This window comes from Physeter macrocephalus, chromosome 19 (assembly GCF_002837175.3).
Source record: "Physeter macrocephalus isolate SW-GA chromosome 19, ASM283717v5, whole genome shotgun sequence".
Classification (NCBI taxonomy): Eukaryota; Metazoa; Chordata; class Mammalia; order Artiodactyla; family Physeteridae; genus Physeter; species Physeter macrocephalus.
The window spans coordinates 26,095,543-26,113,444 of record NC_041232.1 but is presented as its reverse complement, the minus strand read 5'-3'; the positions used below and the strand labels follow the sequence as shown (position 1 = coordinate 26,113,444).

The following is a 17,902-nucleotide window of genomic DNA, read 5'->3' as shown; positions in this document are numbered from 1 at the left end:
GGGAGATTATACATCCCTGCGACATGATTCCTATAAAGCCCATCAGGAGACAGAACATCTGGTAAAGCTGGGTAATGGCATTATCAGATGACACCATGGCAGTGTATAAAATCAACCAAAGATACCATGGAGAGTAAAATAAACTGTAGGACCAGAAAATTGTGGGATAGGGACTTCCCTGGTGGCACAGTGGTTAAGAATCCGCCTGCCAATGCAGGGGACACGGGTTCGAGCCCTGGTCCGGGAAGATCCCACATGCCGCGGAGCAACTAAGCCCGTGCACCACAACTACTGAGCCTGTGCTCTAGAGCCCACGAGCCACAACTACTGCACCCCGCGTGCCACAACTACTGAAGCCCGCGCGCCTAGAGCCCGTGCTCCGCAACAAGAGAAGCCACGGCAATGAGAAGCCCGCGCACCACACACACACAATGAAGAGCAGCCCCCGCTCGCCGCAACTAGAGAAAGCCCGCACATAGCAACAAAGACTCAACGCAGCCAAAAGTAAATAAAGTAATTAATTTTAAAAAATCATGGGGATCTAAAAGGGAAAAAAATTATGGGATAAATTAGTATCTAGGAAGAAAACAGAGGAGAAAAGGAAGCCCAAAAAGGAAGCAGAGAAAGATCCACCAGAGAATTAGAAGATCTACAGACAGATCTATAGAAGAGCTGTAGAGATGTATATCAGAAGCCCGAAGAGAACTTCAAGGAAGGGAGGATTAACAGAGTTCAGATGAATTAGGGATTCTAGTGCCCTGACTGGCTAGATGAGAGTTCACTAAAGCGGGAACAGCAGACAAACTCCACAATAGGGCTGAAAAGTTTGGAGGCGAGAACAGCAGCGAAAGGGCGGAGCTAGAATAGGTGGTAGGATCAAATGGGGACCCGGGCGTGTCTGTGGGCGTGAAGCAGGGCAGGGGTGGGCTCAACAGCTCAGAGGGAGGGACCAGGCTTGCAGGCAGGAAGCCCGCAGCAGCAAGGTCACTGCCCTCTGTGCCCTGCCGCCTCCGCTGTCACAAGTCCTCCGACCCTCACCCTCTGCCCCCCGTCCCACCCACATAACCCAGGGCAGGCTCCCCGTTCCAAGGTCCTCAGCTGAATCACATCTACACGGTTCCTGTTGCCAATAAGCTGATACAGCCACAGCTTCTGGCAGTTAGGACTCAGATGTCTTTTGAGAGCTGCTATTCTGCCCACCACCAGGGCGGAGATGGCCTGAAAGAAGCTTCCAGCACCAGCAAGAAGGCTACGGAAGTTACGATCTGTGGCACAGAGGTTCCATGCACAGCTCTGATCACAACCATCCACATTCTGGGCCCTGACAACCTTTCAACCTTCAATCCTACTGCACTTGCCCCATGTTCTCTAAGCCTCATTCACACGCCACCTTTTCCAAAAGCTTTCCCATCGTTCCAGAGAAAATCCCTGGAGCCTTTTGCCCACACGCTCCTAGCACTTCAACACTCAGCTCATTTGTCCACCTCCCTGTAAGATGAAGAAGCACTTGAGAACTGGGATAACCTCACTCTAAAACCTGGAAAGAGGCCAGCACAGTGCTTTGTGCTTCGTATTTGTTCACTCCAGCATTTGTCAAACACTTGGTGATAACTTGTTTGTACAGATGTCTGCCCTCAGGGCAGGCAATGGAGACTGGAAGACCCAGTGCTTGAGGGCCAGCGCCCACGGACCGGGGAGACCTTCTCGGGGACAGCGTTTTGCTTGGGCATATGCAGTATGTAATTCTTAATAAAAGAGAACAGATCTCTTAAGGTTCTGAATAAGTTCACTGGTATTTGGCATCTGTGAAGGACAAGGGATCATCAGCAAAAGGACCCAGCAGCAGAGACAGCAAAGACATACTCAAAGATACAAAAGGCAAAGATTGTGCATCTGTGAAAACTCAACAAATGGACACTCTCAGGTTGTGCATTTCATTTTATGTAAAATTCACATCAAAAGCAAAAGCGAAACAAACATTAAATTCTGGTTAACAATGCACATGCATTCAGAAGTATTTCAGGAAAGCATGCTGATGGCTGCAATTTACTTTGAAATGCATCCCAAAAAAGAGGGACTGATGAAGAAAGGGACAGACAGATATATGTTCAAATTAGTATAGTAAAAGGTTAATGGTAGAGTCTAGGAGAGGAGGGTACAAGTATTCCCTATAAACTTCTTTCAGTTTAGTTGTATGTTCAAAATTTTTCATAATAAAATATTGACCAGAAAAGGTAAGGATGAGACAGCAGAAAGGTATTGTGTGGAAAGAGGCAAAAATTATGCTCCTGGTGTTAGTTCTAAGCCAGAGATGCATATACAGCCGGTGACACACCAGTCCTGACCTTGCTTCAGAGCCAGAAGATTTAAGACCCTGGCTAATCTGAGTCATGCTATAAGGAAAACTACAGGTGAGTCTATTGTAAGCAAAACGGAGATATCACACAATGAAACTTCTTTTTCCTTAAAACAAAAATTTTAAAAAACTAAAATGTTTTTTAAACTACATGCTACTAAGCCTTCAGTGCTTGAATTATGTGATGAAAACAAAGGGAACTCATCATTTCTAGGAGTATTTTTCCTTTAAGAGAAACATTTTCTCATCTAATTAAAAGGAAAAGGAATGAGTCACTTTCATAACATTTTTAAGAAGATGGAGATATAAAAGAAAGAACAAATTGCATGGGGTTCTTTAAAAAAACAATCCCAGTAATATTTTCTTGACAAGTGCATTTAATCCATAAACAGAACTGCTCTCATTCCTACTCAACCTTTATTCTTATTTATGACTCCTAGGATTATTTTAAAGTTTTCTCTTATTATTCAGATATATTTCTAGTTAAAATTACTAGGTATCTTCTTCCTGTTGTGAACAGACTTTCCTTTACAAAGGTATTTGCAAATCTGTTACTGAGGACAGTTAAGCAATCTGTTAATATATATGCCCTTTCCAGTCCCTTTACTAAACTCATCGATATTAACTAAATCTCTTGTACATGCTGGGGATGTAGTTAATTAATAAGATACTTTGTCATCTCTTTTCCAGAAGGTACACCTTGTATCTATGTAAATACTATTAGTATCTTGTCCTAAACAAAAGTTTGAGATGTTTATATAAAATACTGATAAGCAGACTGCATCGTTTAACTTATGATATATATCTCAAATACTGGCCCTGTGACTGGCACATGCTAAGAGCTCAAGAAATATGTGTTGAGAGAGGGAATGAAAGAACAAATGAACAATTTTCAAGAAGGGCAGGAATGTGTGCCATCCACTGTCCAGGAGGCTTTGCAAGACAGAGGAACAATTTTAACGAAACAAGAGGAGATTAGTTAGGTCACCGAAGAAAATTACTGCAGCGTTGAGGTAGTTTAAAAAGGGGAAGGGAGGGGTTGTGCTACTTATGTCCCAGGTTAACTTTAGTCAGCACCGCTAAGGTGACTAATATTTTTTAGCTAGCACTGTGGATGACAACCTGTCTTCCCTTTTACTTCTTATTTTTTTCTTTAACAGTATATTCTGTACATGAAGTAAAGACAGAACTTAAATTCTTCACCTTCTCCATATACTTTAGGTGGGAATCTATGTAATTTTGATGTCAACCTCATCTTTCACATTCATAACAGGTGTTAGTTTATGTACAAATTTGATTCGTTTAATTGTCAAGAGAAAATAAAAATATAATAATTATGAGCTATCTCTGAAAAGTAAAACTAGGTTAAACACATACACACCCTCAATTAATCTATTTGATTAAAAAAGAAAACCCAACAAATGAAGATCAGGAAGCCAGGAGCTACAGATGCCGAACTTGCTGGATCTTCAACACAAAATACTGATAAGACACGCAATTCTGAGGAAAATAACTGCCAAAATAAGTCTCAATAAGTAAAAAGTTTTTTTAATGAATATTTTTAGACTGGACCAAGAAATAGAAATCGATCCAGCCCTTTTTGCCACCAAACTTCTTAAAAGTAGACCCACTTCATCAATGTTTGCAGCATATAATTTCTATATATAATATCCACGAATAGAATCCAGAAGTATATATTTTTTAAAACCAGTATAACCACGTTGGATGTCTTTTAGGAACGTTAGGACATTTACTGTAAAGAAATTTCCTACTCTAACAAAAAAGAGCATGATCACGTTTAGCAGATGCTGGAAAGGACATATGCAAAGTTTTAAACATCTAGCCCCAGTTGGGAAGGAAAAAAAACAAAGAAACAGGAACAGAAGAAATCTTATTTTGCATCGCTGAGAATATGTGGTTCAAACTCCCCACCACCGCCCGGCGCGTCCGGGCGTCAGGGTCCCGTCCCACCAACGCAAAGGCGCGCTAATCCAAGTGGCAGCGGGGGTCACTCAGGCCGGGAGACCACAGGGAAGAAAAACCATTTGTTGGTGAAAACCGTCCGCCTCGGCGAGGAGACGAGGAAACGGCGGCGCCGCCTCCCGCTAGGAAGAAACCACATCCAGCCCTCTCGCGTGTACCTGCGATCGGCACCTGCAGGCGCAGCACCGGGAGCGTCGCCGGCAGGGCGGCACCGTCACAAAGGCAGCGGCTCGGCGAGCGCGCCCACATCCGGGCCTCCGCGCCCGCGAGGGTCCGCAGGGCGGGCGGCGGCAGCTCGGAACCCGCCCGGCCTCCTGCGCCCGCCCGGCCCCCACAGCCCACGCCGCGCCCCGGGCCCTCGCGCACGCGCACGCGCTCCACGTCCACTCACGACCAGCCGAGAAGCACAGCCGGACGCAAAGCCCAGAATCGCTCCGCGGGTCGGCGCGGGGGCTCCTGGGAAGTGGAGTCCCGACCCTGGCTCCGCGGGCCTGGGAAGCGCGCGGCTCCGCTCCTCGCCTCTCGGCTGAGGGCCCTCGGCGCCGCCGCCTGCTCCGCGCGCTCTCGCCTCCCTCCCCACTGCAGCCCGGTCGTTCCCACGCGAGAGGCAGGCACCCCGAGGACAGGTGAGCGCGCAGGAGCGCGGACGTTGAGGAGACACGGGAGGGGGGAGGGCGAAGCGGTGGGCCCTCCTCGGAGTTCTCCCCAGCTGTGGGGCGGGGGCCGCCAGGAGGCGCCGGGCTAGCGGGTGGGGGCGGGAGGCTGCGTTCCTGGGGCCCTGGGTTCCCTGAGGAGGAGCGGGCGCTGGGGGGTGAGCAGGCCAGGCGCGGGTAGGGAATCTGACTCTACCCCTTGAGTGAGAGGAGCAGGATGTCCTGCTTGTACGCCTTACTTTATCCAAGACCTGTTCTTCCATCTGTCTTAACCCCGGTCAATTGAAAAAAAAAAAGCACAAACCAGAAGTTGACGATTCCGTTACGTTGCGCGTACTTTCTGAGGCCGTAGCCCGGGCTCAGCCTCTCCGAGAGCTCTAAGGGACTGCTCCCCAGGGGTAAAGGGGGCGCAGGGTATACAGGAGGCTTGCAACAGAAGCCAGGTAATCAGAACCTGGGAAGATTTCGCTCAATTAAAGAGAACCAAACACCTCAAGTTAATGACCTTTGCACTTTTCTGTGTGTGGGAAGATGCAAGAGTCTGGGCTCATTGAAGTCATTCCTTTGATAAGGATTTTAACTCTCCAGGGCCAGTATCCTGCCTGTCTCCACCCTGAATCCCCTCAGGGTGTAGTCAGGACGGCTGCAGTGGCTGATGACTTGAAGGCTGCAAACATCCTTTGTTTGCTGATGTGGCAGGTGACATTCTTCTTCCACAGTGCCTCCTCTTGGTCATAAATTTGGCTAATATTTGGGAGGCATTTCATGACCAGTTTTTTGGTTTTAGGGGGTGTTTTGGCTGCGCTGCAGCATGCGGGATCTTAGTTCCCCAACCGGGGATTGAACCCGTGCCTTATGCAGTGGAAGCGCAGAGTCTTAACCACTGGACCGCCAGGGAAGTCCCCATGACCAGTTTTGTCCCATGGCACTAGGAAGGCTCATTCCTAGATCAGGCAGTTTCTGTTGATAGGCCATTCGATGCGCTGGGTTTTTTGTGTTTGTTTTTTGTTTGTTTTTTAGATTAGGCCCTGTTGAGAATCTAAAATTCTCTGGATCGCTTGTCTTACTAGTTAATATGATCCAGTAGGTGTTTTCCCTTGTTGCTTCTAACCGTATTTAGAGTTGCACTGTTACAATTATTCTATGTAGAGTTAAGTATATGGTTAACTTCTTGGGACATCATTAATTTTGTTGGAGGCCTGCTAACACATTGGGTAATTCAAGAGACAACAATCTTAGAAGACAGAATATGACAGCTGGTAACATTAATAAAGTTACAGTGTAGCGGAGAGAGACACAAGGCATAAATAATTTGAGAGCAAGAGAGAGCAAATTAAAACGATTAGTATAACTAGTTGTAATCTGGTCACAGTACGCCATCAAGTCCACAGTGCAGCCAGCTGGAGAAGCCAAAATCTGGAAGGATCAGGTAGAAAGGAAAAGATAAATGTTTCATCTTTGTTTACAAAGGCATACTTTATCAACTTGTAGGTCATAGCATAGGAGGAAAGTTTTTTCTGGAAAACGAAGATTAAAAGCCAGTATATTTCATTAAAATGTCATAAAATTATGAATCATATTTATCAGTTCATTCAATCCCATGTAATTAATTCCTGTTATTCTGGATGAAGTCAACAGGTTTTCCATTAGAGTTTTGTAATTTCTTACCCATTTCAGTGGTATGATTTAAAAGTTATACTTGTATTTGTCAAAAAATCCTTTATGAATCTTCTTGAAGATCTTCATTTTATAAAAGCATCAGTGTAAAGTAATGATTGTCTGTAAATGACAAAAGACTTAAAATGACATGGTCAAAGATCTGATTCCAAGGCAGTTGACAAGAAACTTGGATATTTCTGTGACACACGACATTTTAAGATAATAACTAGAATTATGACTGATAACATTATACAAGGACATATCACATTTTTTAGGAATTCCATATAAATTTTGGAATATCTATATTAATGACATTTACCCATACAATATAACCTAAGATTTATCTCCAAACACTTGACAATGTTTCTCAAGTAATTTAATATACCAAATAAGACTAATTAGTTTAATATTCCTCTCTGAGATGTCTCAGGGCTCCTTTGAAGCATCCCAGAGTTGGCTGAAGGTCAAAAGAACTTTAGTTAGAATTTGATATTTGGGAAGTTTGTCAAAAATATCAAAAAGGTTTCAGGGCTTCCCTGGTGGCGCAGTGGTTGGGAGTCCGCCTGCCGATGCAGGGGATATGGGTTCGTGCCCCAGTCCAGGAGGATCCCGCATGCCGCAGAGCAGCTGGGCCCGTGAGCCGTGGCCGCTGAGCCTGCGCGTCCGGAGCCTGTGCTCCGCAGCGGGAGAGGCCACAGCAGTGAGAGGCCCGTGTACCGCAAAAAAAAAAAAAAAAAAAAAGTTTCAGAGCACTTGGTCAAATAGGATCATAGGACACTGTGAAACAATACTTATTCAAGTAACCAAAGTGACAAAAGATTTCAAAAACAAAGATCACTTAAAGGCAAAGAAATTCATGCAATGTGTTACCAAAAGCACTGTTCCAAGAAAACTTTGTTCTCTTAACAGAGAGGAACCAAATCAAGTCTTGCACCAGGCTACTTTTAATAACAAAATCCATTTACCTAATTAAATTTAATCCAGTCCTAACCATGTACAAAGCTACTTTTTCAGGGCTCCCTTTCTACAAACTTACAAAACTTTCTGTATCCATGTTAGTTTGTCCCTTATTTTTTTATCTGGAAATAGCCAGCTCTAGGGCAAAAATCACCCTTATTTTCCCAACAAATTCACTTCTGTTCTGCATACCTTCTTTTACTGAAAACATGCATCCTACCTTCCTTGCACATTAAAATATTTCCCTTAATATTTTTAGTAGCTTTAATTACATGTTACAGTTTTAACCCTTAAAACCTTAATCTCTAGTGAAAACTGACAAGCAGCAAGTAGTTGTGAACTGTTTGTTATACCAGCGTTTCCTGGTTGGGAAACTTAGGAATATTCCATAACCCCTAGTAACATACACCTCTGACTTCTTTCTTCATTGTGGTACAAGGCGTGTGTCTAATAAACCCACACATCTTTAGTTTCCCTCTTGTAAGGGGACAAAAGGAGATAAATTTAGACCTGTTTAGCAATTAATGTTCCAGTATTTTATCTTATTTGAAAGGACCTGGATGTTCAATGAATTCCCATCATTTAACTTAACTTAGCAAAACTCAAGTTACCAAAAATCTAGAGAACCTATTTTTTTTAAGATTTTTTTTTTGATGTGGACTATTTTTAAAATCGTTATTGAATTTGTTACAATATTGCTTCTGTTTTATGTTTTGGTTTTTTGGCCATGAGGCATGTGGGATCTTAGCTCCCTGAGCAGGGATCGAACCCGCACTCCCTGCATTGGAAGGTGAAGTCTTAACCACTGGACTGCTAGGGAAGTCCCTGGAGAACCTATTTTAGATAGACATACCCAACACATAATTATTCCTAAAGAGTTCACCTGAAAACTCTTAACTCATTTACCTTTATTTTATAAGTTATGAAAATATCATCATACCAAGTTAATTTTTTGCTGACAAACTGCAACAGAAATAACGCGAACACACTGACCTTTGGTAAAGCTAGGTACAATAAAAATACGACACGTCTGGGACTTCCCTGGTGGCGTAGTGGTTAGGAATCCACCTGCCAATGAAGGGGACACAGGTTCGATCCCTGATCCGGGAAGATCCCACATACCACGAAGCAACTAAGCCCGTGCACCACAATCACTGAGCCCGTGTGCCACAACTACTGAAGCCCACATGCCCTAGAGCCCACACACTGCAGCTACTGAGCCCAAACGCCACAACTACTGAAGGCTGCATGCGTGGAGCCCGTGCTCCACAAGAGAAGCCACCGGAATGAGAAGCCCGTGCACCGCAACGAACAGTAGCCCCACTTGCCGCAACTAGAGAAAGCCAGCGTGCAGCAATGAAGACCCAACGCAGCCAAAAATAAATAAATAAATTAATTTATTTTTTTAAAAAATTTCTATTTGTCCTTAAGTAGGCTATGAATTAGATTTTGCGTGAGGGAACCTTTCCAGTGGTTTGAGTTTAAAAAGGCCATTCTTCTGTTTTGTTTGTTCATTTGTTTCAGGTTTTACCTGAGTGAGCTAATTGGGCTCAGTCTCAGGTCTCTGTGGGCTGTATTTACATTTCTGATTTGTAGAAATTTGCAAGACAAAGACAGCTGCTTTTAATTCTCAAGAAAACTGGTTTGTCAGTTAAACGATATTAAAAGATTGCCCAACTATATTTTCTTTAATTTGCTTTTTTATATTAGTGAGAAGATTTCCAACTAAACTGAAAATTAAAGAGTTCTATGTACTAGAAGTTTAGGGTTCAATTTATCATATCTTCAAAGGCTTGTATAAGGCATTCAACAAAGGCCCTTTTTCTGATTGCACAGATTAGACCCAGAGCAAAATCTCTGTTATTAGTTTTATTAGCCCCTGAATATTGTTCCTAGATTTTACTTTATATTGTACGGCTCTATTGGTTTCCTTTCGTATGTTTTTTTTTTTTTAAGATTTAATTTTATTTATTTTCGGCTACGTTGGGTCTTCATTGCTGTGCGTGGGCTTTCTCCAGTTGCGGCGAGTGGGGGCTACTCTTCGTTGTGGTGCGTGGGCTTCTCATCGTGGTGGCTTCTCTAGCTGTGGAGCACGGGCTCTAGGCGCACGGGCTTCAATAATTGTGGCACATGAGCTCAGTAGTTGCGGCGCACAGGCTTAGTTGCTCCGTAGCATTTCGGATCTTCCTGGACCAGAGCTCAAAGCTGTGTCCCCTGCATTGGCAGGTGGATTCTTAACCACTGCGCCACCAGGGAAGCCCTCCTTTTGTATGTTTAATTAATATTTCCGGAGGGGCACATCTACATGCCTTGTCTTATAATACCAATACAAAGCAGGGGAAGCATTACTCATTGGTCACCAACATTAAAGGTTTTTATCAACCAAGACTTTATCAACAAGTCTCGGTCTTATAAGGAGTCCTAGAAATTTTCCTTTCATTTATCCCTCAACCATTTTATCTATTTTGTATAAAATGCTCTGGGGTCCCCAGTGAGGGGTTGAACCAAGGGACTCAGGCCCTTTTGTCAATCTTTTAAGTTGATTAATTGGCCTAACTGTTGCCCCAAGTAATTGTTGGTCAGCTATCTCAGTGTAATTTTCTTCCACCCCTTTATTTTTTTTAACAATTTTTTTAAATTAATTTATTTATTTTTTTATTTTTGGCTGCCTTGGGTCTTCGTTGCTGCGCACGGGCTTCCTCTGGTTGCGGCAAGCGGGGGCTACTCTTCACTGCGGTGTGCGGGCTTCTCACTGCGGTGGCTTCTCTTGTTGCAGAGCATGGGCTCTAGGCACACAGGCTTCAGTAGTTGTGGCACACAGGCTCAGTAGTTGTGGCTTCCGGGTTCTAGAGCACCAGCTCAGTAGTTGTGGCACATGGGCTTAGTTGCTCCACGGCATGTGGGATCTTCCTGGACCAGGGTTCGAACCCATGTATCCTGCACTGTCAGGCAGATTCTTAACCACTGCTCCACCAGGGATGGCTGAGCCCTTTAAACATATATATTTTAACTGGGGTAAATAGGATGGACTTGTATGGGTCCCTTTGGCCCATCCAACCTTAGGTAGTATTGCACCAAAATCTTTTGTTTTAATCCTATTAGCATCTGTTTTATTTATCCCATTTCTTAATAACCATTTAGAGATTTCTTTATCTTTTGGGGATGAGTCACTTTAAAATTTCTACCCGGTTGGGAAAAAAATCTCTAGACTTTCCCTTCAGTTTTTTTTTAAAATTTCCCTATTAACCTAATTAACATTAATTATTCTAATGTTTTTGTTAGCATCTGTAAGACCCATTGAGGGGAAGCATAGACCACAAATAAGACTTCCCAAGCCAGTTTTTTGTTTGTTTTAAATTAAAGGAGTTCTTAGATTAACCATTATGTATATATTTTTTCCACTGTTTAATGTGTTTTTCCCCCCAATAGGTACCAACAAAACAGCTGTTTATAATGAGCGCTCTCTAAAAATTTACCAATTTGGAAGTTTCTCCCATTTGAAGGATCCATCATCTGGCCATTAATGAGATATATCATAATAGTGACTCAAACCAATAAGATGCAAGAGGCTTCCCCACAAGACAGTGCGAAGGATGCCACCTAAACAAGACCCAGAAAGTGTACTCCCAAAAATAGTTTAAGAAAGTAAACGCCTTTGTTGTACAGGCTGACACAATGAAGGTTAAGGTGACAGAAAGCCCCTGCAAATTGGTACAGTCAGACAAATGACTGCTCAGAATCCCAGTCTATTCGATGGCCTCCAAATGTACACAATATGTGTACCTTTTGGATGGCAGAGACCAAGTTCTCAAACCACACACACACACACACACACACACACACACACACACACACACACACACACACACACACACACACACACACACACACACTACCCAAGGAGATCAGGTAGAACATTTACATTTCAAAGGCACAGGAAGAGAAATGCAAGTTCTCCCTAGAAGAGCTTTTGTTTCTTTAAGATCAGAATTCTGAAAAGATGTTTGATCAAGCTAGCTTTCTCTAACTTAACTGGGTATGCAGTAAAAGAGCCCCATCTTAGTCATTTTCAGGGTGAGATTTCCTTTAATTCTCAATTAAGTAGATCCTTGCAAGTATGAGCTCTATATGTACATGCATCTGGCTGGGGTGTTGGTCGGAGGCTGGCTTTCTGATACCCCTAGTTTATCTGAGAGAATCTATTTCCGATTTTAAAGTTGAATTCGTTGGGGATAAAATTTACTAGTGAAATTGCATGGTGGCCCAGTGTGCTGCTTATGAGCTTGACTTCTCTAGGTTTTTACCCTAGAGTCTTTTCAGCTTGTCTTATGTGTCTAGGTTCTCCCTCTGGTAGTATAAGACTATCCTGGGTGCTTGGATCACAGAGTGGCCAGTTTTTATTTGTGTCCCAAGCAGAGCAAGTTTTTTTAAGTTAAATTGAGTGGGCTTCCTTATAGGGATGGCTGCATGGTATGAGGACTTGCCTTTACCACTCCTGCAAGTTTCTCAGTTGCCTGAGAAAAAGCCGTTGCTGGCCATGGATTCCCTTCTTCAGTGCTGAAAGCTCTCATGTAATATTTTCACTTTTATCCTGACAAATTCTTGTTAAGATAGCCATTTGAGGAAGAATGCCAGGTCAGCCTCCTACCTAACCACTCAGCCCAGACCGCTCAGTGTCTTTCAGCTGTTGCGAGGGTGTTCTTTCTCCCAGAATCTGGCACCTGGGGAGCCAAGCACCTGTTATACACCACCAAATAAAACACAGGATCATCAACCAATAGTTGGGAGATCCAAGAACCAGGAGAGGCTCACCCAAATTCATCTGAACTCTCTGAGGAGGCAGACGGACACAGGAGGCCTCTACCAAGGCTCTGGTTCATTGTAGAGTTCATGCGAAGGAGCGAAGTCAGCTCTGGGTCCCTTTGTTGTTTGCCAAAACTGTCAACTGAAAAAAAATGCACAACCTGAAAGTTGAGAATTATGTTTTATTCAGTGGACTTTCTGAATAGCTCTGAGGGACAGCTCTGAAACCATAAGGGGGGAGCCAGGATATACAGGAGTTTTTGCAGCAAAGACCAGGTGGTCAGAACATCAAGAGATGACTGTTCATTAAAGAGAACCAGGCATCTCAGATTAATGAATTTAGCACTTTTCTATGTGTGGGAAGATGCAAGAGTCTGGGCTCATTGAAATCATTCCTTTGATACACATCTTAACTATCTACGGCCATATTCTGCTTTTCTCCATCCTGAATCCCCTCAGGGTGCAGAGTCCGGAGTGACTGCAGTGGCTGGTGGCTTGAAGGCCACAACATCCTTTACTGATATGGCAGGCGACATTCTTGGTCTGCACCCCTTAATCTGTTAATGGATTGCATCACAGTAACGAGATATCATTTCTCTAAGGCTAACCTTAATACATCATTCCTAGATCTGCTTCAAAATAGAGTGATGGATACAAGAGTGTTCATTATACCATGACATTATAATAACAGTAATAGTTTTTCTGCTTTTTAACCATCCTGCATTCCTGGTTAAACCTTGCTTGAATGTGACATTGTATTATTACTTTAATACGCTGCCATACTCAATTTACTAATATTTTACTTAGGACTTTTTCAGTGTTCAGACTTAAGATTGCACCTTAATCTTTCTTTGTACTATCCTTGCAAGATTTTACAAGTCTCATGAGTAATTCGAGAAGCATAACTTTTTTTCTTCTACCTGGTAAAATAATTTTTCCCTTGAAAGTTTTGGGCTCAAAATCTTTTGGGGTGGATATTTGACTTCTGATTCCATTTTAAATGGTAGTGATTAATTTCAGTTTATAGTTCTTAATTGAGTCAATTTGGGGCACATGTTTTTCTAGAAAATTGTTCATATCTAAGTTTTCAAGTTTGTTGACATAAAGTTATTCATACTATTCTTTTTTAGTGATTTTTTTTTTGGTGTTTTGTTTTTGTTTTTGCTTTTTTTGGCCTCGCTGTGCAGCATGTGGGATCTTAGTTCCCCGACCAGGGATTGAACCCATGTCCCCTGCAGTGGAAGTGCAGAATCTTAACCACTGGGCCACCAGGGAATTCCCTTTTGGTGATTCTTTAAATTGCTGTTTGTTAGTGATATTTTAAAATCACTGCTCTAATTGTAGCTATATTTTTCTTCTTTGTGTTTAATATTTATTAGGGCCATCTTTTTTCTTGATTGGCTCTGCAAGATATACATCTACATTAATCTTTTCAAAGAAGCAGATTTGGGTTGTTTTGGTAATCTGTGCTGTGTTTTGGTTTTGTCTTATGTTCCTTGTTTTTGGTTTTCAATTAGAGTAACATTTGCTCTCTATTTTTAAATTTTCCTTTCCTTTTTGCTATTTTTCTTCTTCTTGATTTGATTGCTTTATTTACTTTCTCTGTAATTTATTTACTTTCTGAAAAATGTGTACATATATTTTTAAAAGTCTTATATATTAAAAGGCTCATAATAAAAACAGGAGTGTTTCTTCTCAGTAGTGTTGACCTGAAATAAATAGACTGCCATGTATTTCTCCAGCAAAAATGGCTTTTTGGGGATCAGCGGAGAATTGCAATTCAAGGTCAGCTACCATGGAAATCCCCCACAGCAAGGAAAGAAGAGCACTTTTATAGAGAGGAAAAAGGAAGTTGGGAGGGTGATAGTAAACAATCAGTCTGTGGCTTTTCATTGGCTGAGTCCTCGCCAGGAAAGAAGAGGAGTCTGTCTTCTTCCTGTTGGGCTCTGCTATGATCCCAGGACGTGAGAGCTCCCCATTCTGGTCTCCCAACTCTGTTTAATTCATGTTTCTGTTTATTAATTTTATGGTGGCAGCCAGTTTAAAATTTTTAAGCAGTTTGTCAATTTGAGATATTTTTTTTAGTTCCTTAGGCGTTAAATGAGAATCTTGACTATTATACCTGCCTTCCTCCCTACATCCTTAAATCAATGTGATTATGTTGCAAGTATTGTAATGTAGTTCCTCTCAAAAATTTTGGCTAAATTCATGTTCAGTGTTTTCATTGTGATGACTATATAAGTATTCTCTATTGCTGAGCCGTAATAAGTTCTTTTCTTGTATAAATTTTACTTTTCCTGTTTTGAATAATTGCCTTTTTATTTATTTGCTTTGTTTTCCCTAAACCTATATAAAATGTCTCTCAATTCCATTTTCCTCAAGATCAAACCTGTCACACAATCTAATCATTTTTCTCTTTTCCTGAACACACATCCCCAGGAGCCCTCCATCATGCTGCAGTGTAGACTGATCAGTTATTCTGTAGGCTGCAGCACACTGGCATGCTGGGACTTCCCTTTATCCTCGCCAATTCCCTCATCTCATCTCTGTGTTGGATCTCTTGTTTCCTGGAAACTTCTATTTTCTCTTTTTAATGGATGATAACCTTATTATCTTCCCAAAAAGGGGTGTATATTAAGGTTGTGTGTGACTAGGAATTATTTTACTTTGTCCTCAAAGTTGCATGGTACTGTGGACTATTATAATTTCCTGGATAGGAAATTATTTTCCCTCAGAACTTTGAAAGCTGGCAAAGCTAGGTAGAAAACGGAGCAGTGTTACTGTTGAGAAATCCTATTCCATTGTTCTTTTGTATGTAACCTGTTTATCATCATTGAAACCTTTATATTCATCAATTTATCCTTGGTATTCAAATTTTTCATGATGTTATGTTTACTGCCAGTCTTTTTAAGAAATTACCCACTTGATGGATCAGTCCCTGGATAGTGTTATTTTTAAGAATTTTCTCTGTGTTTGATTTTGTCTTCTTTCCACTTTCTCTTTTCTTTCTTGAGCGCTGAATAATCTGGTGTTGAACCTTTGAAATTGTTCATATAATTTTCTTACCCTTTCTGTCTCATTGCTTATCTTTTTTGGGGGGAGGGAAGGTTGGCTTTCTGGAAAAGTTCTTCAACTTTATCCTTAAACCTTCAACCTTTTTTGGGTTTTGTTATTAAAATTTTAAATTTCTGGGACTTCCCTGGTGGCACAGCAGTTAAGAATCCACCTGCCAATGCAGAGGGCACGGGTTCAATCCCTAGTCCGGGAAAATCCCACGTATCGTGGAACAACTAAGCCCATGCGTCACAATGACTGGAGCCCACACACCTAGAGCCCGTGCTCCACAACAAGAAAAACCATCGCAGTAGAAGCCTGCACACAACAAGAAAAGCCACCGCAATAGAAGCCCATGCACTGCAATGAAGAGTAGCCCCCACTCACTGCAACTAGAGAAAGCCTGCACACAGCTACGGAGACCCAACACAGCCAAAAAAATAAATAAATAATTTTAAAATTTTTCTAAAATTTCCTAAGAACTCTCATTTTGTGATTTTAAAAACTGTAACATCTTGGGCTTCCCTGGTGGCGCAGTGGTTGGGGGTCCGCCTGCCAATGCAGGGGGCGCGGGTTCGTGCCCCGGTCCGGGAGGATCCCACATGCCGTGGAGCGGCTGGGCCCATGGGCCATGGCCGCTGGGCCTGTGCGTCCGGGGCCTGTGCTCCGCAGCGGGAGAGGCCGCAGCGGTGAGAGGCCTGCGTTCCGCAAAAAAAAAAAAAAAAAAAGAAAAAGAAAACAAAAACTGTAACATCCTAAAGCATCATGTTTTACAAATGAAATATCTCTCTGGTGCTTTTTTTTTTTTTGCGGTACGCGGGCCTCTCACTGTCGCCTCTCCCGTTGCGGGGCACAGGCTCCACGGCCATGGCTCACGGGCCTAGCCGCTCTGCAGCATGTGGGATCTTCCCGGACCGGGGCACAAACCCGTGTCCCCTGCATCGGCAGGTGGACTCTCAACCACTGCGCCACCAGGGAAGCCCTCTCTGGTGCTTTTAAAATTTACATTAATGAAAGTTTCAAAACATAGAAAGTCAATAGTGTAATGACCACATTTGTACCTGTCACTGTATGTTGAAGTAAATCTAGGACATGATTCATTATTTGTAAATATTTCAGAATTTATTTCTGAATGATAAGTACTCCTTTAAAAGTCATAACCAGGATATCATTATCACATCTACAAAATTAGGATTAATTCCTTAATATCAAATATATAGATAGTGTTCAAATTTTTCTATTATTTCAACAAAACTTTTTTTAAAAACAATTTCTTTAAATCATGGTCCAAATAAGGCTTATGCAAGTTTAGGCCTCTTTTAATTTAAGGTGTGCCTTAGATTATGTCTCAGTGTTTCAGTTTGCATTTCTCTTATTATGAGCATCTTTTGAGGATGCTATCGTTACTTTGAAATATGTCAGTGTCTTTTTATTGCTCTCACTCTTTAGCACACTGTTGAATTCTGGGTTTATATTGTTTTCCTTTAGTACTTTGAATATATTACTGTGTGGTCTTCTGGCCTGTATCTTTGCAGCTTAGAAGTCTGTAGTCAGTATAATTGGTATTCTTTGTAGGTAATTTGCCTTTTTTTTCCAGTAACTTTAAATATTTACTCATTATCCCTGGTATTCTGCAGCTTTTGCTCGTGTATCTGGTGGATTTAAAACATTTATTCAGTGTGGCATGTGGTGCATACACTTGCAGATCAAGGACTTCTATCTTTCAGCTTTGGATAAAAACAACCATTTCCTCTAATATATATATATTTTTTGTATTCTCTCTATCTTCCTCTTCTAGAATTCCTATCAGGTACATATTTATGTCTTTCATCCATCTGAGAATGTAAATGTGTGAAGTAGGATTTATGCTTTTCCCTAACAGCCATTTGTCCTGATGCCATTTAATGACTAGTTTATCCTTTCCCCCACTGATTAATAGTGCTGCCTTTATTATGCACTAAATGTCTAGCTACACATGAATCTGTTTCTGAAGTTATTCTGGTTTTTTTGTTTGTTTGCGCTGGGTCTTAGTTGTGTCTCGCTGACTCCTTCGTTGTGGCATGCGGGCTCTTTAGTTGTGGCATGTGAACTCTTAGTTGTGGCATGCATGTGGGATCTGGCTCCCTGACCAGGGATCGAATCCAGGCCCCTGCACTGGGAGCGTGGAGTCTTAACCACTGCACCACCAGGGAAGTCCCTGAAGTTATTCTGTTTTATTTTCTTTTTGCCCTATTATCATTCTGTTTAAGTTAATAGAGATTTAGAATGCATTTTGAAATAATATAGTAGAGCAAAGCATTACTTTAATAACTGCCTTGTTATTCATGTCTTAATTTTTCTATAAAACTTATAAAACAAATGGTCATGTTTCAAGAAGTTCCTATTGAACATGAAGGAATGAATTTAATGAAAATCCCAATGCAATTCTAGTTTGAGA

At 41.9% G+C, this 17,902-nt stretch overlaps 1 protein-coding gene and 1 long non-coding RNA gene across 3 annotated transcripts in view; one reads left to right on the top strand and one right to left on the bottom strand.

Annotated features, from left to right (window-relative positions):
* Nucleotides 1–4,633, bottom strand: part of LOC102990852 (zinc finger protein 10) — a 69,512-nt gene extending 64,879 nt beyond the window's left edge. For both annotated transcript variants that reach the window (XM_055080301.1, XM_028479967.2), the window contains exon 1: nucleotides 4,498–4,633. The gene's annotated coding sequence lies outside the window, so the exon portion shown is untranslated. The remainder of the gene's footprint in view (nucleotides 1–4,497) is intronic.
* A 163-nt stretch (nucleotides 4,634–4,796) lies between these two features.
* LOC114484427 (uncharacterized) overlaps nucleotides 4,797–17,902 on the top strand; it is a 22,542-nt gene continuing 9,436 nt past the window's right edge. Inside the window, exon 1 of the long non-coding RNA XR_003677290.2 lies at nucleotides 4,797–4,965. This is a non-coding gene — a long non-coding RNA (uncharacterized lncRNA). The remainder of the gene's footprint in view (nucleotides 4,966–17,902) is intronic.